Genomic DNA, 21883 nt, shown 5'->3' on the forward strand with positions numbered 1-21883 from the left:
AGAAGCCGTGGGCCAGGACGCTAAACATGCTGCACTGCCCGGTGCAACTGGCAAGTGCTTCAGCCTCCAGCAAACTATTCTGGAGAGGGCACGTGACCTCACAATTGAGCACACAAGTGGCGGCGCTACGTCACAATCTGCTGACGAAAAACCGGCCTGCGGGAAACCCGGCGGCACTTACATCACCGCCCACCTGGCTGCTGTGTCGGGTAGAGAGAGAAGGAAGAGGCAATGGGCGAATTTGGATTTCCAGGAAGCCAAAATGTGGTAGAAGTACAGACGACAAATTGACTAGTTAAATACAAGTTTTTCAAAGTGCTTCTGCCTCCTCTTTTTAAAGCTGTGTTTTATATTTGTTGCAACCACTCCGTTATCCATTTCAAAAATAAGTTCAAAAACAAGATAGAAATGCACTGTGAAAAGTAGTTACCAAAAATTGCACGACTTTGCCAGAAACCTCCTCCTTTCTCACATTCCTATTTTAGGATTCACTCCAACCCTATTCGCATTGGGATAATTATGCATGTTTGCTTCATTGCACAGTTTAAAAAGTAATTCCAGGGACATTTTCCCATATAATTCTCACAATAATTTTGTGCTATAGGTATTTTTAATACTGTGTCTACTTTTGGAAATGCAGAAACAGATTCAGGTGTTAAGTAAACTCATTTCAAACTAGTAGCGAAAGCAGGACTTGAATCCACAGAGTTTGAGTCCTGAGAAAAACTCCCCCATTCTCTCACCTTCACCCCCATCCCTGGGATTTCTACCTCCACTCGCTGACTTGTGAGCATCAAGTATTTAATATTTTCCACCTAAGGAATTGAACACTATAATTGTATTAATGAAAGCTAACAGATATAAGAATCATTGTACTGGATAATCTAGAAATGTTCAAGGAATTCAGGTAAATGTACAGGATGACACCGAACTAGTAATAATAGCCCAGGGAATCTCAAGATGAGTGTCCAAACTGCTACTCACTCACTCTGCTCAGGTAATAACTCTTATTTTCATAGAGATGGGAAGGAGAAGAATTACATTTATGAATCTTTCACATCAAACTTATTTCCCAATTATGAGTTCAAAGCTTAAAGGTTTATTTATTCAACAAGTATTTATGAAACACCCATGGAAAGGGTGGGCACTGTGATGTATTCTGGGAATATGATTATGAGCAAAAGTAAAGTCTCTGCTCATCTGAAATGTGCACTTTAGTGTGGGGGATGGACATTAACCAAATACCCACAGAAAGGAATGTAAAAATGCTATAATAGGACATGGGATGTCAAGAAAAGTGAAACTCCTGGCTTTGTGGCTTACTCAGTGGGATGGATGGGAAATAACCAATTATGGGATTCCTGATCATGAATTTGGTGTTGGATATGTCGAGTTTGTGGTGACTTGGGACATAAATTGATCCCAGGGAGATAATTGAAGACATAAAATTGTGAGGCATCTGCGTATAAATAATTGAAGCACTAGACATGGAAGAAATTCCCTCATGTCAGTGTAGAGTGTACAAACAGAAATACAAGTTAGAATAGAGCATTGAAGGATTTCAATATTTAATGGCTGGGTAATAACTCTTACTTTGGTATTTTATTGTGGTTATCTTGACATCTAAATTTCTTGTTTCATCAAGTAAAATTGAGTGAAGCCCTGTAACACCGTCTTTAACAATGGAATTTTGAATTTTGATCCTACTAGTATCCAAAGGAACACTTCAAAGATCTTGGAAAATATTCTCATCAAGAACATTCTCATCAATCACATCAGAGTACTCTTGCTAACCATTGATTTTTTTTTCATTTTTTTATTGTGGTAAAATATACAAAACATAGAGTTTAACATTTTAACCAATTTTAAGTGTACACTTCTGTGGCAGTAAGTACATTCACGTTGCTGTGCAACCATCACCACCATCCATCTCCAAAACTTTTTCATCTTCCCCAACCAAAAATGTCATTAAACACTAACTTCCATTCTCTCCTCCACCCAGCCCCTGGAAGCCACCATTCTACTTTCTGTCTCTACAAATTTGACTACACTAAGTACCTCATTTAGGTGGAGTTATACAATACTTGTCATGTTGTGACTGGCTTATTTCACTTAGCAGAATGTCTTCAAGGTTCATCCATGTTTTAGCATGTATCAGAATTTCTTTCCTTTTTAAGGCTGAATAATATTCCATTGTATGTATAGACCACATTTTGTTTATGCATTCATCCATTGATGGACACTTGAGTTGTTGCCACCTTTTGGTTATTGTAAATAATGCTGCTATGAACATGGGTTTTTTGTATATTTTAGATAATAATCCTTTATGAGATATATCTTTTGCAAATATTTTCCCCCCCAGAGTCTCCAGGGCCTCTTCTGATGTCTCCCACAATTTTAAGGGACAGCTCTGGTACTCTGCAGTCACTACCACAGCTTCATATCCAGTTTTTTGGGAAAAAAAAATCTGCCGTTAAATAAAGCCTTGGATACAGCAAAAAAAAAAAAAAAAATTTCCCCCAGTCTGTGGCTTGTCTGTTTATTTTCTTGACAGTGTCTTCCACAAAGCAGAAATTTTTAATTTTAAGGAAGTCCGGCTTATCAATTCTTCCTTTGATGAATAGGACCTTTGGTGTTATATCTAGAACGTCACTGCCAAACCTAAGGTCATCTAGATTTTCTCCTATGTTATCATCTAGGAGTTTTATAGATTTTAATTTTACATTGATAATACATGTGATCTACTTTGAGTTAATTTTTATGAAGTGTGTAAGGTCTGTGTCTAGATTCGTTTTTTTTTTTGCTTGTGGATGTCCAGTTGTTTCCAGCACAATTCTCTCCACTGAATTGCCTTTGTTCCTTTGTCAAAGATTTGTTGGCTATATTTATGTGAGTGTAATTATGAGCTCTTTATTCTGTTTCATTGATCTATTTGTCTATTATTTTGCCAATGCCACACTGTCTTGATTACTGTAGCTTTAGATTAAGTCTTAAAGTTGGCTACTGTCAGTCCTCCAACTTTGCTCTTCTCCTTCAATATTGTGTCAGCCATTTTAGGTATGTTGCCTCTCCACATAAACTTAAGAATCAGTTTGTTGATATCCACAAAATAATTTGCTGGGATTTTGATTGAGATTGCGTTGATGCTATAGATCAAGCTAATAAGAACAGGCATCTTGACTGTATGAGTCTTTCTATCCATGAACATGGAATAGCTCTACATTTGTTTAGTTTTTCCTTCAATTTCTTTTATCAGAGCTTTATAATTTACCTCATATAGATCCTGTACATATTTTGCTAGTTTTGTGCCTAAATATTTCATTTGGGGAGATTTTAATGTAAATGGTATTGTGTTTTTATTTTAAATTCCACTTGTTTTTTGTGGGTATATAGAAAAGTGATTGACTTTTGTATATTAACCTTGTATCCTGCAACCTTGCTGTAATCACTTATTAGTTCCAGGAGGTTTTTTTTTTGTCAATTCTTTCAAATTATCTACGAGACATTTTAATTTCTTCCTTCTCAGTCAGTATACCTTTCATTTCCTTTTTTCTCTTCTTGCATTAACTAGAACTTCCAGTATGCTGTCAAAAAGCAGTGGTGAGAGGGGACATCCTTACCTTGTTTCTGATCTTAATGGGAAAGCTTCTGGCTTCTCACCATTAAGTATGATGTCAGCTGCAGGTTTTTTGCAAATATTCTTTATCAATTTGAGAAAGTTTCCCTCTATTTCTCATTTACTGAGTGTTTCTATAATGAATGGTTGTTGGATTTAGTCAAACGCTTTTTATGGATCTATTGATATGATCATGTGATTTTTCTTCTTTAGCATGCTGATTTGATAGATTATATTAATTGATTTTTGAATGCTGAACTCGCCTTTCATACCTGGGATAAATCACATTTGGTTGTGGTGCATAATCCTTTTTATATATTGTTGTATTTGATTTGCTAATATTTTCTGGGGATTTGTGCATCTATGTTCATGAGAAATATTGATGTGTAGTTTTATCTTCTTTGTCTGATTTTGGTATTAGGGTAATACTGGCCTCATAAAATAAGTTAGGAAATATTTCCTCTGCTTCTATATTGTGAAAGAGATTGTAGAAACTTGGCATAATTTCTTACTTTAATGTTTCCTAGAATTCACCAGTGAACTCATCTTGGCCTGGTGCTTTCTGGTTTGGAAGGTTATCAATTACTGATCTATTTCTTTAGTAGTTTATAGACCTATTCAGATTGTCTCTTCTTGCGTGAGTTTTTGTAGATTACGTCTTTCAAAGAATTGGTCCATTGTGTCCAGGCTATCAAATCTGTGGCCATAGAGTTGTCCATAGTGTTTCTTGATTATCCTTTTAATGTCCATGTTATCTGTAATGATGTCCCCACTTTATCTTCATGTTTGATATTAGTAATTTGTGTCCTCACTCTCTTTTTCTTAGTTAACCTGGATAGAGACTTATCAATGTTATTGATCTTTTCAAAGAACCAGCTTTGGTTTTGTTGATTTTCTTTGTTTCCTGTTTTCAATTTCATTGATTTTTGCTCTAATTTTTATTTCTTTTCTTTTGCTTGCTTTATACTTAATTTGTACTTATTTTTTAGTTTCCTAAGGTGGAAGCTTACATTATTGATTTCAGATCTTTCTTCTTTTCTAATATATGCATTCAATGCTATAAATTTCCTCTAAACATAATTTTTGCTGCGTCTCACACATTTTGATAAGTTGTGTTTTCATTGTCATTTAGTTCAAAATATTTTTACATTTGCCTTGAGATTTTTTCTCTGACCCATATGGTATTTAGAAGTGTGCTGTTTAATCTCCATGTTTTGAGATTTTCTAGTTATCTTTCTGTTATTGATTTCTAGTTTAATTTCATTGCAGTCTGAGAGCAGACGTTGTATGGTTTCTATTCTTTTAAATGTGTTAAAGTGTGTTTTATGGCCCAGAATGTAATCTACCTTGGTGAATGTTCCATGTTAGCTTGAGAAGAATTGTATTCTGCTGTTGTTGGAGGAAGTGTCTATAGATGTCCATTATATTTGGTTGATGGATAGTGTTGTTGAATTCAATTATGTCCTTACTGATTTTCTGCCTGTCAGATCTGTCCATTCTGAGAGAAGTGTTGAAGTATCCGACTATAGTAGTGGACTTATCTATTTCTCCTTGCAGTTCTATCAGGTTTTACCTCATGTATTTTGATGCTTTGTAGTTACATGCATACATATTAAGGATTGTTAGGTCTTTTGGGAGAATTCATTGCTTTAAGTAATGTCCTTCTTTAGCCCTGATAATTTTCTTGCCTCTGAAGTGTGTTCTGTCCAAAATTAATATAGCTATCCCACTTTCTTTGATTAGTGTTAGGATGGTGTATCTTTCTCCACCAATTTACTTTTAATCTGTCTTTTCATATAATCTTAAAATAGGTGTCTTCATATTTAAAGTGGTTTCTTGTAGACAGCACATGTCTTGTCTACACATCTTGATTATTGATCCACCCTGAGAATTTGTCTTTAAGTGAGGCATTTAGGCCATTGACATCTGTAGTTGGATTAGCATCTACCATATTTGTCTCTGTTTTATATTTGTTGCCCTTGTTTTTGTTCCTGTTTTTGTCTTCCACTCTTTTTCTGCCTTTTGTGGTTTTTATTGAACATTCTATATGATTTCTTTTCCTCTCCTTTCTTAGTGTATCAGTTATACTTCTTTTAGTGGTTGCCCTAGAGTTTGCAATATTCATTTACGACTAATTCAAGTGCACTTTCAAATAACACTATACTGCTTCACATGTAGTGCCAGTACCTTATAATAACAAAATAGTCATAATTCCTCCCTTACATCCAGTGTATCATTGCTGTCATTGATTTCACTTATACAGAAGTGTATATATATATATACATGTATATACACACATGAGCATACATAATGGAATATATTGCTCGTATTAATATTTTGAACATATTAGCTGTTACATAAATTAAGAATAAGAAAAATAAAAGTTTTTATTTTACTTTCATTTATCCCTTCTCTAATGCTTTTCTTTTCTGTAAATAAATCTGAGTTTCTGACCTATATATTTACCTCTCTCTGAAGAACTTCTTTTAATGTTTCTTGCATGGTAGGTCTATTAGCAGCAAATTCCCTCAATTTCTGTTTGTCTGAGAAAGTCTTTATCTCTCCCTCACTTTTGAAGGATAATTTCACAGCATACAGAATTCTTGTTGATGGTTTTTTTCCCTCTCTCTCAACACTTTAAATATTTCACTGCACTCTCTTTTTGCTTGCATGGGTTCTGCAGGGGAGTCAGATGTAATTCTTATCTTTGCTCCTCTGTAGATAAGGTGTTTTTTTTCCTGGGGCTTTTTTTCAGGACTTTTCTTTATCTTTGATTTTCTGTAGTTTGAAACTGATATATCTACATGTAGTTTTCCTGGTATTTTTTATGCTGCTTGTTCTTTGAGCTTCCTTGATCTATGGTTTTGTGTCTGACACTAATTTGAGGGAAATTCTCAGTCTTTATTGCTTAAATATTTCTTCTGTTCCTTTCTCTCTGTCTTCTAGTATTCCCATTATGCATATGTTACACCTTTTATAGTTGTCCCACAGTCATTGGATATTCTATTCTGGTTTTTTTTTTTCAGTCTTTTCCTCTTTGCATTTTAGTTTTGGAGATTTCTATTGACGAATCCTCAAGTTCACAGATTTTTTCCTCAGCCATGACCAGTCTCCTCATAAATCCATGAAAGGCATTCTGCATTTCTGTTATAGTGCTTTTGACCTCTAGTACTTTAATTAGTTTTTTTCTTAGAATTTCCATCTCTCTGCTTAAATTGCCCATCTGTTTTTGCATGCTGCCTACTTCTTACGTTAGAGCCCTTAGAATGTTAATCATAGTTGTTTACATTCCCGGTCTGATAATTCTAACACCCTTGTCATATCTGAGTCTGGTTTTGATGCTTGCTTTGTCTCTTCAAACCGTGTTTTTCCCTTTTAGCATGCCAAGTAAGCTTTTCTTGATAGGCAGACATGATGTACTTGGTAAAAGGAAGTGCTGAAAATAGGCCTTTAGTAATGTGGTGGTAAGGGGTGGTGGAAGAGGAGGTATTTTACAGCCCTGTGTTTAGGTCTCAGTGTTTTAGTGAGCCTGTACCTATAGACTGTGAACTTTACATATGCTTCTTAATACTGCCCCTCCCTTAGGTGGGACAGAATGGCTAGAGTGGGCTGGAGTTCAATATTTCCCTTCTCTCATGTGGAAGGCTAAATGAGGCGGGAATTGAGTATTTCCCTTTTTCCACATGGAAGCTTAGAGCCAGCAGGAGTTGGGTATTTCCATTCCTCCATGCCATTTAGCCTCTGAAAAAACTCCAGCAGGTTAGGCTCTGGCTAAATCGTTTCTACTGTGGGCAGACCTTGTTAAGAATAACAGAACTCTCTGGCATATTTCATGATGGTTCCTTTTCCCATTCCCTTGCCAGAAGCATAAGAGGATTTTTCTGCAATATTCACTGTGATAACCTGGTAGAGCTCTAGGCAGTAGGACTCTCAAAAATTGGGGGGCTGCTGATGCCTGGGTCTCCCTGAAGTTTTTCTCTCTCAAACTTGTCCACATCAAGCCTCCAACAATTTCTCAATTACAGTTCAGGTTTCCTTACCCCAGCAGTGTTTCCGTCTGATGTTGCCATTTGTTGTTTTCTGCTCTGGTAAGTTGTGATTGTTCGTACTCTCCTTTCGATCTCTCTACTTTGGGGGGCAATATTTGCCCTGTAACCTTGCTTCTTTTATGGATTTAAGAAGAGTTGTTGATTTTTAAGTTTGTTCAGCTTTTACTTGTTGTAAGGATGGAGTGGCAACTTCCAAACTTCTTACATGATGGACTGGAAACCAAAGGTCTCAAATAGTTTCAGTTTGCTAGCATTTTGTCAAAGATCTTTGCATCAATATTCATAAAAGATATTGGTCTATAGTTTTCTTCTTTTGTAGTGCCTTTGCCTGGCTTTAGTATCAGGATAATGCTGGCTTCATAGACGACATTAGGGAGTCTTCCGTTCTCTCAAATTTTGGAAGAGTTTGAGAAGAAGCGATGTTAATTCTGCTTGAAATATTTGGTAGAATTCACCACCATAGCCATTTGGTCCTGGAATTTTCTTTGTTGGGAGGTTTTTGAATACTGATTCAACCTTGTTGCTAGTTACAGTTATATTCGTATTTTCTATTTATTAATGATTCAGTCGTAGTTTGAGTGTTTGTAGAAGATTTTCCATTTCATCTAGGTTATCCAACCCATTGGTGTACAGTTGTTCATAGTACCTTCTTATAATGCTTTTTATTTCTGTAAAATCAGGAGTAACGTCCACCATTTCCTTTCTGATTTTTGTTCCTTGCATCTTATCTCTTTTTTCTTAGTCAGTCTAGCTAGAGATTTGTCAATTTTGTTGATCTCTTTGAATTACCAGCTCTTGGTGTTTGGTTTTTTTCTTTGTTTTGGTATTCTCTATTTCTTTTATTTCTGTCCTAATATTTATTATTTCTGTCTTTAACTATCATTGTGTTTTATTTGTTCTTTTTCTAACTCCTTAAGGTGTAAAGTTAGGTTATTGACTTGAGATCTTTCTTCTTTTGTTTTTTAAAGAAAGCGTATAAACCTATGAATTTCTCGCTCAGCCCTGATTTTGCTGCATCCAATAAATTTTGGTAGGTTGTTTTTTCATTTTTATTTACCTTGAGATGTTTTCTAATTTCTTTTGTGAAAAATCTGAAGATTTTGGAATCTTTGACCCATTGGTTGATTGTTTAAGAGTATGTTGTTTAATTGCCACCTATGTGTGAATTCACCAATTTTTCCTTCTGGTGTTGATTTCTGTTTTTTCTTTCTGCTTTTTCTCCCCAAATCCCCCCAGTACATAGTTGTATATTTTAGTTGTGGGTCCTTCTAGTTGTAGCATGTGGGACACTGCCTCAGCATGGCCTGATGAGTGGTGCCATGTCTACGTCCAGGATCTGAACCAGCAAAACCATGGTGCTGGCCCCTCTGCTGTTGATTTCTAGTTTTACCCATTGTGATTGGAAAAGATACTTGTATGATTCAATCTTTTTATATTTATTAAGATGTTTTGTGCCCTGACATATGGCGTATCCTAGAGAATGTTTCATGTGCACTTGAGAAAAGTGTGCATTCACCTATTGTTGAGCAGATTGTTCTGTATATGTCTATTAGGTTCAATTAGTCTATACTGTTGTTCAACTCATCTATTTCCTTATTGATTTTCTGTCTGGTTGTTCTAATTTTGAAAGAGAGTTATTGAAGTCTCCTACTATTATTGCAGAGCTCTTTATTTCTACTTTTAATTCTGTCAATGATTGCTTCATATATTTAGGAACTTTGGTGTTTGCTGTATATATCTTCTTGATGTATTGACCCTTTTATCATTATACAATGTCCTTCTTTGTCTCTTATAACAGTTTTTGACTCAAGATCTCTTTTATCTGATATTAATATAGCCAACACCTCTCCCTTTTTATTACTATTTGCATGGAATATCTTTTTACATCCTTTTACTGCCAACCTCTGCATGTCTTTATATCTAAAATTCCTCTCTTTTAGACAACACTTATTTGGATTCTATTTTTTAATCCATTCTGCCAATCTATGTCTTTTGATTGGACTGTTTAATCCATTTACATTTGAAGTAATTATTGGTGGGGAAGCACTTTTGCCATTTTATTTTTTGTTTTCTGTACCTCTTATAGCTTTTGTTGTCATTCATTTTCTCCATTACTGACTTCCTTTGTCTTCAGTGGATTTTTCATAGTGATACATTTTGATTACTTTTTAAATTTCCTTTTGTGTATATTCTATAAATATTTTATTTGTGGTTACCATGGGGATTACATATACATCCTAAAGTTATGACTATCTATGTTAAGTTGATACTAAATTAAGTTCAATTGCATACATAAACTTTACTCCTTTACAACTCTGCTCCCCCTCACTTTGTTATTGATGTCATAAATTATGTCTTTACATATTGTGTACCCAATTACATAGATTTATAATTTTTATGATTTTGACTTTTAAATTCTGTAGAAACTAGCAAATGAAGTTACAAATAAAATTTGCTATAGTACCATACTTTTTAACATTTGTCCATGTATTTACTTTTACCAGAGACCTTTATATTATTATATGGCTTTGGGTTACTGTCTACTCTCCTTTCATTTCAACTTGAAGGACTCCTTTTAGCACTTCTCTTTGTGAAGCTCTACTAGCAATGAACTCCTTTGGATATGTTTGTCTGGAAATGTCTTAATTTCTCAGTTATTATTGACTTACATGTTTGCTGGATATAGAATTCTCAAATGACTATTTCTTTTAGCTCTTTAAATATGTCATCCTGTTAACTTCTGGCATGCAAGATTTCTGCTGGAAAGTCCACCCATAAACTTATCACGGATTCTTTTTTTTTTCTTTTTTAGGAAGATTAGCCCTGAGCTAACATCTGCTGCTAATCCTCCTCTTTCTGCCAAGGAATACTGGCCCTGAGCTAACATCCGTGCTCATCCTCCTCTACTTTATATGTGGGACTCCTGCCACAGTGTGGCTTGCCAGGTGGTGCTGTGTCTGCATCCGGGATCCAAACCAGTGAACCCCAGGCTGCCGGAGTGGAAAGTGCGAACTTAACTGCTACACCACCGGACTGGCCCCTATTGGGGATTCTTTATACATGATGAGTCACTTTTCTCTTGCTGTTTTTATTATTCTCTCTTTTTCTTTGGCTTTCAACAGTTTGAGTGTAATGTGTCTTGGTGTAGGTCTTTTAGAGTTTAGCCTATAAGGAGTCATTGAGCTTCTTGGATTTGTATATTCATGTATTACCTTAAATTTGAGAAGTTTTCTGTCATTTTTTCACATGATCTTTCTCCCTCTTTCTCTCTCTCTTCTTCTGGGACTTCCATAATGCATATATTGGTCCACTTGATGATGTCCCACAAGTCCTTTAGGCTCTGTTCACTTTTATTCAGTCTTTTTCCTTATGACTTTTTACATTCTATAATTTCCAATGTATTCAACCTCACTAATTCTTTCTTATCCTTGTTTGAGTCCTCTTTTGAACCTCTCTAGTGAATTTTTCAATTCAGTTATTGTATTTTCTGGATCTAGAATTTCTATGGTTCTTATTTCTTTCTCTTCGTTGATATTCTCATTTGGTTCATGTATCATTTTCCTTGATTCCTTTGGTTCTTTGTCCATGTTTCCATTTAGCTCTTTGAGCATATTTAAGGCAGTTCTTTTAAAGTCTTTGTCTAGTAAGTCCGATGCATGTGTTCCTTCAAGAGTGATTACTGGAGATTTATTTTGTTCCTTTGAATGGGCCATGTATCCTTGTTTCTTTGTACGCTTTTTAATGCTTTGTTGAAAATTGGTCATTTGAAAAAACAGCCACCTCTCCCAGTCTTTGCAGACTGACATGGAAGATCTTCACTAATTAGAGGGCCCCTGAGCCTTGGGATAAGCCCATGGTGAAAGCTTGAGGTCTTTGCAGGTCTTTTCTGAGCGTGTGTCCTGTCAGGGTCTGTGGCTGTGCTTTTTTTATTTTTTAATTTTTATCTCCCCAGTTGCTTTTAAATTTATTAATTTTCCAAAAAGTCTCACCATAGCTTCTTTTTGGGACCTTAGAAGTTCTGTTGTATTCCTCTACCTGTAATCACTTGCTCCCAGGCATCCACAGGTCTTCAGTCCCCTTGCAGTTTTTACATGTCATGACACTCTCCACTGCTTTTCATGACTCCTGGATTGAGATCCAAAGTTTTCTGCTTTTCCTCAGCTGAACTCTGAGTCAGGCAAGACAGAAACCAGTGACTCAATCAGTCTATGGGGAGGCCAAAACCTTGTAGAGAATTTCACTCTGCTTCTTCCACCCAATGGGTGGAACCAGGAATTGGCTGCTACTTTCCAACTGTGCCTCCACCAGGTAAGAGGTAAGGCAAGGGTGAACAAAAAGGCCACAAAATTTCCTACTGTTTTTAATGTGGCTTTTTCTTTATTGGATGATGACTGGGTTACTGTAGATCTATGACTGGTTTACAGAGCTCCTATAATGTTACTTTAGTCAATCTGTAGTTGTTTATTTGATATTTCCATGGGGAAAAGAGGGTCTGGCATTTCCTAGTCTACCGTCTTGTTCATATCAACAACTAGCCATTGATTTTTGAAATATAGCAACTGGTAAAAATAATTGAAAGTATAGCATCTTCCAACCTGTGAGAAATTAAAATAAATAAATAAATAAATAAATAAATAATGGAATGGATGTCACATGTATGAGTAACCTTCAGTTTTGTTACCTGCTGTTAGTTAGATGCCATTTTTTCTTTTCTTTTCTTTTCTATTTGTCACTAATAACTTGAAAACTTTCTCCTTTATTTCCATACTTCAGTGAATAATAAGTATCTTTCTAAGGTATGTCCTTAGAACTATCACTCATCTAACTTATTGTTTAAACCAGTTGTAGTCATTTTTTGTGTGTATGTGTCAAAATGAGGTTTCCTGCCTCTGTACCATCTCCCAAACTTGTAGAGGAAATATAGTTAGCTTTTTACTGTGATAATTTTATACAAACCTAGGGTTGGCTTTTTCTCTCTTCTCCTTTTTTTTCTTCCTCTTTCTCCTTTTTGGGAAATGTTAATATTTAATTGATCAAAAATTATTTTGTGATTATGTGAAAATTCTAGGAATATGTTTATTATAGATAAACAGTCAAGAACTTCCAAGCAAAAAAGAAGAAATTTAACTGTATGTGTTTTGTGGCATTAAATATGTTGGCTCTCAAAGTTTTTTTCTCACTAAAACTGTAACTCAGATGAAAAACTCTGTGACTTCAGTAATGGCCTATGTTAGTAGGTAACAAGCTAAGCAGAAAAGTGAGACTCTCAGAGTTTTGGGGATGATTTCAAGAGTACAGAGTTTTATAAATTGTGTTAGAAAATAGTTCATGTAATATTCTGAATAAATAGATGACACTTGGGACAAATCAGAATGATTTAATTTTATTATAATAACAATTTTTTGTGTTCTCCATGTAAAAATAATGAAGATGCACTATTCTAGTTAGCACAAGACTTGAGTTTAATTTATAAAGGTTTAAAATATTTAAATTTCCTACTTTGTTTTATAAGTCAAGTAAATTGTCATTATCGTTTCCACAAATAGTTTTAAATTACAAAATATAAAATTTTGTTAAACTAAATAAATTTGCAATAATGGGTGTATTTTAAAATGTTTAGTCTTGTGAATTTCTATAATGCTACATGTCATAAAGATTTAGTGTCTTGGATTAAATTGTAAGTTCCACATCTTTAATTAACTTTATGTCATTAAATTGAGTTAATTAGTAAATATTCTTTGGCTCTCTGGACAATTTCTAAGCAAGAAAAGTGTTCAAAGCATTGGTCACGACACACAGTTTTCATTTACCTTTGTTCCTTATTTATATAAGTTATGCATTAATAGGATGAATAAAGCCTTTGGAGAGTATTAATATATATGCTCAGTTTTACTTTAAAATTTTATAAGTACTATGAAATGTGTGGTGGTGGAGAAAAACTTAGAGGGTTCTTGATTTCTTGGCTTCTAGTTTTCTCTGGGAGGAAACACATTTTAATTGTTTGGTTGGTTCTGGTAAAAATAAGTGGTTGAGTTTAGACTAGGTAAAAAAGTTATAGACAGAAATAAGCATATATAAGATAAGGAATATAATTTAGGTTTTTGTTTGTTAGAGGAATTATTACACTTTTATTAAGATGATAAATTCAACATAGCATACATTGTTTTATTTAACATGCTTATAAAATTAATCATATTTTAAAAATAAGATGGAAAGCTTCACATTATCACATAACTGTACATTTATGTACGTCTAAACACACACATATAAAGCTATGTTAAGGTTAAAAATAAAGGTGGCTTATGAATCCTTTACTGGAAATTATTACATGAATAGTATATAGAAAATTATATCAGAATTTGAGTTTTCTTTCTGTTCAAAGGCCAACTTATTCTGTACTTAGAAAACAGGTTACTTTTTAATTATTGAAATATGTTGTAAACTCTCTGTACTTCTGGCATATATTTAAATAATCTTTTAAAAAGTTTCTTACTTTTGGAAAAAAGTTAAGTTCCTAATTATCATTGTTGCTTATTTCTGTGTTTTCAAAACACTGGCTGTAAGTATTTCAAAATTTGTACGTTTTGGTCATTGGCAGGAATGTTCTTATTCAACTATAAAATGCTGTTTCAGTTGTCTCTGCTGCAAATTTATTTAACTTAATGATCTTATTTCTCTGTTTCTTTACTACTTCCCTCCCCTCTTGAGGATTTTATTTATTGTGTTCACATAAAATAAAAATCCACTCTTTTTCCCTCAAAAATCTTGGTTTGTGCTATGAGAGAATGTTTCTCACAAATCTGTTATCTTTGTGAACAACTGTGGATGCAAAGAAAAATTTGCATTTGCCTGGTAGTACCTTTTCTTGTTTACAGATGCAGAGAAGGTATTACTTTGTATAACAAACAGAAAGGAAAAATTCTTTTCCAGTCTTTCCCTCCTCTAAAGACTATTTCTTCTCTGGGTCTCTAACAATATGAGTTCAATTTAAAGGCACTTTGTAGAACATACGTTTTCACAGGTACTTATTCCTTTATAACTTAATGTAGTCAATGAAGATCTCATTCCTTTTTGTTATTGTTTAAGTATTGTGACTATCAGAAACTTTGTGAATGTGACCTATTATTGATTTGTTGAATCTTAAGAAATTTGAAAGATTATTGAAATTTTTGAAATATTAATTCTAAAGATATCTCAAAGAGGATATGTTTGACATTATGGAGTGTAATGGTAGGCATTAGACACAGGAAGGTTGTTGGCAGTGATAGAGATCCAGAACACATATACAATTTCACTAATGGGATAACTGCCTCTTGGAGCAAGAGGAAAGATTAAAAACAGTAGGAGGGAACAAGTCAAGTAAGTCTGGCTTAGAAGGGTGGTTGAGAGGCTAGAGGTTACAGTTCTGTGTGTGTCCGCAGGGAGGGGAGAGAGAGAGATTGATAGAGAGCACTCAAACCATCCAGAAGAAAGGAAAGACAGGAAACAGGCAACAATAGTTGCTTCTTACTGAATTACCATTAAGCTAAACTGGTACAGTCTTAGAGGCTCTTTTTATTCTGTAAAGTTACATGGTCCAGACAGGAATTACAGAGCACTATCTTATTTTGGGGGATTGTGGAAAAAGTATATTTTCACCTCGATTTCCCATCTCAATCAGCCTTATCTCATATGCTTACAGAATGAGGTTTTTGAGGCCTTGTGCGCGTCCCTTGCCACTTCATTCTTACTGAGAAGATTACTCCCCTACAGCCGAACTGAAATTCCTAGGAGGTTATAAAAGCTTTTGTTTACTCCACATTTTAGAGATAAGACAAAATACTTCTTACTCTCGAGACTTTAATTTATACTAAGGTGTATATGACATCAATTTTCTAATAGTTTTTTTTAATACCTAGATTACATTAGTTATCTGATAAGGTTTTGCTGGTAAGAGGGGATAAAATGAGAAAACAGATTTAATGGAGGATGTGAGGGTAGGAAGTAGGATAGAGTCAAGAAAAAAAAGGATGCTGAGGATCAGGTACAAATTTTATCACCACTCCATAATTTTTCCCAAGACTTGAAATATACGTCATGCAATACTGAATTTACAATACAGATTCCTCAGTCATTTGGATAGCATTGTCAAATATTTGTGGGCAACTTGATGAATGTTTCCAAGGTTGGTGTTTGAATATGAGCGATGTTTACTTTGTAGTTAGATCAGTGAGAGTGCTTTTTATGGTGATAGGAATTAGACAAATTTATTTTGTTACGTGGCAAATTTATTTATGATAACAGTTTGTTGTCTTTAGTGATCTGGATAGCAAGTTAATGCCCTTACATTCATTTATCGTTTCCATGGTTTTCAAAGCATCTTTATTTACATGATTTCATTTAATCTTCCCAACAACCCTGTGTGGTACGTGGGACAGGTATAATTCCCATTTTACAGTGGAGGAAACGGGTGTAATTTAAATTGCTTTGCCTAAGGTCTCAGAATTAGTTAACCAGGAACTTGGTTTCCTGATTCTGGGTCCTCTCATCATACTGCTATTCTATCCTAGAATAGAGAAAAATCACAAGTTAGATAATCTATGGTATTAATTTCATGTTCCTGTGTTGAAAAGGTGAATAAATGGAGATATCTTGGCAGCATTTTACATACATATTAAATCTTCCAGTGTGTTTGCCATCAGATCCAAAGACAGATAACTCATCATCCCTCTAGTTGTAAAACTGACAGAAGCAACATCAAATGACATTAAGATATTTTTTTATGTGGCTTAAGTATTTGCCCCTTTTTAGTTGGACATTCTGCCATTGCTCAGGAATTTCTGTTGGATATGCTATCATATTTAACCACATCTGTAACAATGTCATACATCTTAAGCTCAAAGTGCAGTAGCTCCTGGTGTCTGGAAGATGTGGACCCATTTCCATTTGATTTTGAAGGAAAAAAAATGTAAGTGTAGAGTGAAAACCTTAGGGTCCTCAAAATAATCATTTTCACATAAAAGGACATCCTATCTTCAACCTGAATCATCAAGGAAACTCTCCTTAACAAATGAGTCAACATAACCGCAGAAGTAAGGTGATTGGTATCCAGAAAGTATTACAATGGGAAAGGCCTCCCCAATTTTTCATTCTATAATAATAAAATTACCCTAATGTTTATAAGATATATGTTTAACACAATAAAGATTCAGTGCAAGTATATTTGAATAATGCAGTAAAGGTTGTGCAAATGCAAGTAACTTATAACATCTTAATGCTTGATGGTGTCATTGTTTTCCTCTTTTGTACCTTTCAGTTTTACAGGTATGTGAAATAGGTAGGAAGCTTGGTTGGTTGTTTTATTGCTTACTCATATGCTGTTTGAGAGCACACTAGTCATAGTCTCTTTGAAAATTTTTATCCTAATATTCCTTCTGTTTCATTTAGGATTGGATTCAGCTGTACCTGAGATCCAAAATAAAAATAACTTAAACAAACAAACAAAAAATAGTTGATTAGGAGTCAGGCAGTCCAGCATGGGTAGGGGAGATTCATAAAAGCATTGGGAACCCAAGTTTGTTATACTCTGGTGCTTTGTCATCTTCAGCATACATCTTCCACCTCATGGTCCAAGGTGGTCCAAGATTTGGCCCCATTTCAAGGCTGGTCTCAGTTACTAGGCTGGCAGAAAAGGGAAAGAAGGACACACCTCCTCTCTTTTAAGGACATTTTCCCAAAAGACACGTATGATACCACCACTTTCATTTTACTGGCCAGAATGTAGATATATGGCCAAATCTAGCTACAAAGGGTGCTAAGACATATAGTATTTATTCTGGGTGCCAATATGCTCAATCAAAATTTATGGTTGTACTACTAAGAAGGAGAGGAAAAAGAGTTATCGATGAATGTCTATCAATCTCTGTGACACCTTCTAGAGGAGGGGATTTAGATTGTGTCTCCGGATACCAGCCCACCCTTGTGCCCATAAGCCACAAATGAACTGCATCATTTCTGAGGACTTGGTTGACATTTGAAGATTAGGGAAAATGAGGGGGAGGAAATCACTGTGGCTTGTTCAAAATTCCACCCATTTACCTCTTCCACCTTGCCTTAATTGAAATTGTCTAAAAATGGTTCTTCCCTCACTAATACTATTTTCCTAGACAAGGCCAGACTAGATTATACCTATTCAAGGCCATGTGACTGGAACTGCCACATTAACCATTTATATTTTGATAGTTTTTCCTATTAAAACACATAATTTTGTGCTGACTGTTATGAAAACAGAAGAATATAAAATATTTATTTTATGAAATTAAATTAAATTAGTACATATTTTAGAGAAACTAATTTAGACTGAAATAAAAATTAACTAAGAAACATGTTGAATTTTTTTCTTTCTGATCACACATACTCTAGTCACACATTTCATCAACAGAGGGCATTGTAGGTTTATTTCATTTTTTGATTGTGCGGTACTTTTAAATTATAGCTTCCTTTCATTTGGAATTGCACCATATTATCTAGGGTCAAATAAACGCATGGTATGTTGTATTTGTGAAATATACCACAGATCGTTGATCTACGACACCATAATGCAGATTATCCACATATCAATTATCATAGTATTTTACTGAGGACATGCTCTTTAAAATTAATGATATTCGAGTTAAAATCGCTAGACCATATATATTTTTTGTTTTTAAAAGAGATAAAGACTATATATGTTATGATCAACCTTAACCTGAGATATGTTTTGCTCCTGTACCCCCATTTCATCTGTAATGTTGTAATAGGCAAAATTTTTTAAAAATTATATGATCTGAGTGATGATGCTTAAATCTGGTATTTTATTTTCAGTGACATTGCTTTACTTTAAGGAACATTTAGAGCTTATTTTAAATGACCTTTAGATATATAATATGTTCTAGAAAGTATTAAGGGACTTGGAAGAGAAATTGCTTTAGCTTTGCCACTAATAGAATGAAGTACATGTCTATCTCGCATTGAGACTTTAACAATTATGTCTGTCACTGAAACTTTAAAATGCCAACTTGAAAGTTTTCTTAAAATATAATTTGGAGCCTTTTTGTAACTTGTAATAATGGAAAATACTGGAAAACTTTAATAATAATTCTTAATATTGGCAGAAAATTTAACTACAATATAATACATGTTTTCTCTAGTAACAGCTATAGTTGAGTTGTATAAAATAAACTAGTTTTTTTGAGGGGTATGTGTAAGTGATACCCTAAAAGAGCTTCATAGAGCAAAACATGGGATAAATCAGAAAAAAAGAAACTTTCCAAACAACTCTTAAAAGTCTGGGGAGGGGCCGAGTGGTTAAGTTTGCATGCTCTGCTTCGGTGGCCCAGGGTTTCGCTGGTTCCCATCCTGGGCGTGGACATGGGTGCAAGCCATGCTGAGGCAGCGTCCCACATGCCACAACTAGAAGGACCAACAACTAAAAATATACAACTATGTACTAGGGAGCTTTGGGGAGAAAAAGGAAAAATAAAATCTTTAAAAAAAAGTCTGGGGAGACTGTTCATTACTTTACATTTTATCAACAAATATTTACTGAATACTACCTGCTCTGTGCCAGGCACTGTTCTAGACAGCAGGGATACAGTAGTGAACAAAACAGACAAAAATCCTCCTTGCAGCTTATTTTCTATTGAGAAGCTACATTCAAATTCCCAGACTGATTGTTTATGTTTTTTTCAGATTTTCATGGACTATGCAATTAGCCAGTAATTTAAAAAGTCAGATCATAGTAAAAGAGGGGAGGCTCTCTAATGCATTTTTTGAAACTAACATAACCTTAATATAAAATCTTGTCAGCTAGCGCACAAAATATTTAAAGACTGATCACTTAAAATGGAAACAAAAATCTAACATAGAGCACTAAGCAAATAAAACATGGACAATATTGAAAGAAAATAATGTCATCAAGTATAATTTATTTCAGAATTCCAGGATGGCAACATTAGGAAATCTCTTAGTATATCATATCCACAGGTCAAAAAAAAACTAAGTCATGAGACTATCTCAATAGATGTCCAAAAGAACATTTGCTAAGTTTCAACACCCATTTCTGAATTAACAAAACTAAGCATTAATTTTTTAAAAGCCTAAGCATTAAAGAATTTGTTGTTGTTAGTGCCATGGAGTTGATTCTGACTCCTAGTGATCCTGTGTACAGCAGAGCAGAACACTGCCTGGTCTTTTTGTGCCATCCTCTCACCTTCCAGCACTTCATCAATGTTCTGCTGCTATTCACAGGGTTTTCATGGCCAATTTTTCCAGAAGTGGGTGGCCAGGTCCTTCTTCCTAGTCTGTCTTAGTCTGGAAGCTCCACTGAAATTTGTCCAACAAGGTGACCATGGGTGACCCTGCTGGTATTTGAAATACTGGTGGCATAGCTTTCAGCATCACAGCAACGTGCAGCTGCTGCAGTCTGGCAACCGACAGACGGGTGGTGTGGTTCCCTGACCAGGAAACAAATCTGGCCCGTGGTGGTGAGATCACTGAATCTTAACAGTGGCACTAGAGCACCAGGGCTGGCTGCATTAAAGAATAGGCCCTTAATGTTATGATATTCAGACGAAAACAATAACCAACATCATCTGCAGCAGTGACACACTAGAGACATTATAATCAAAATCAGGCACAAGACAGGCAAGCTCCAGCACTACAATTATTTAATATTGGTATAAAAATTCCAGTGAATGCAATAAAAAATATCTGCATAGGAAGTCTAAAAGATTCTACGTAAATAATTTTAGAACTAATGAGAGAGTTTAGTAAAGTGCCTGGATGCAAAGCAAAGGAACAGTCTAAAGACATTTCTTATATACTGATAAAAAGTAGTCAGAAAATATAGTGGAAAAACAAGACCACTTACAACAGCGACGTGATATACAAAATACTCAGAAACAAACAACAAAAAAACTGGCTGAAGAAAATTACAAAAGTTTACTTGGAGAGATACAAGATTTCCGTAAATGTAGAAGAATAACATGTTCCTGGATAGGAAGACAACACAGTATAAACATGCCAAGTTTTCTAAAATTCAGATGGAGGTTTACTGTAATTCAGATCAAAATCCCAAGAGGATTTTTGAAACTTGAGAAAATGATTTTAACGTTCATCTGGAAGTTTTAAAAAACGCGACGGCCAAGAAATTTTTGAACAACAAAATTAAAGAGAGGTTACTGGCTTATAAAAAAATGTTTTAAGGAAACACTTTTTAAAACAATGTGCTGCTAGAGCAGGAATATGTAGACGTGGAAAGAGACTGGGAAACTCAAAACAAAGATGAACATCCTAAGAGGAAATTAGCAAAGACACAAAAAGAAGGAAAACAACTGACAGCAAACATTATAATAATAATACCCAACCCAATTAGCAATCAAAGAAATGAAAATTGAAATGAGGTATATGTATTCGACTAATATTTTTAAGATACTAATCCTCAGTGATGATGAGTGTGGATACTCATTCTACTAAGAAGAATGCAAATTAGCCCAAATGTTCTCGAAAGCAATACAGCAAAATATATATCAAAAGCCTTAAAATATTCATATCCTAATTCCATACCAGGAATCTATCCTAAGAAACTCTTTAGAAATGGGGCCAAAGATGCACATCAGACAATGGCCATTTCTTGTTTAAGTAGTGAAAAACCGGAAGGTATTGAAATGGCTATATATCAGATGCTTACTGTATGATTTTACGTGAGGAAATTAGTATATAAAAACTTCATGATCCCAAGTTACTACACACACACACACACACACACACACACACACACACACACACGACAGAGTAAAAACAGAGGAAGAAACACAGACACCGAAAGAAACGCATCACAAGGTTAACAATGGTAAACTCTGGATGATGGGATTAGGAGAAATTTTATGTTCTTTCTAAGAATCCACCATCCGCTTTAACAGATATTAAGATTTTGCCATATTTGCTTGAGCCTTTTTTAAAGAATAAAACTTAGAGATACAGCTGAAGTCCACTTTTTACCCCGAACCTATCCCAATATGCCCTTCTCTTCCCAGAATAACTACTCAAGTTAGTTTCCTCCGTGTCCCATTTTATATTAATACAGCAACATATTTCCATAAACCATTTACAGTATATTACTGTGTTGTGTGCTTTTTAAAATTTATAAACATTTTACCAGTATGTATAAATTCTTTTGTAACTTGTTTTATCATTCATT

General features: G+C 34.7%; 1 protein-coding gene across 11 annotated transcripts in view; it reads right to left on the reverse strand.

The window, feature by feature from the left end:
• The window catches only part of CT83 (cancer/testis antigen 83), a 171450-nt gene that overhangs the window by 102677 nt on the left and 46890 nt on the right, over positions 1–21883 (reverse strand). The window lies entirely within an intron of this gene.

Source organism: Equus asinus, chromosome X, assembly GCF_041296235.1.
Source record: "Equus asinus isolate D_3611 breed Donkey chromosome X, EquAss-T2T_v2, whole genome shotgun sequence".
NCBI lineage: Eukaryota > Metazoa > Chordata > Mammalia > Perissodactyla > Equidae > Equus > Equus asinus.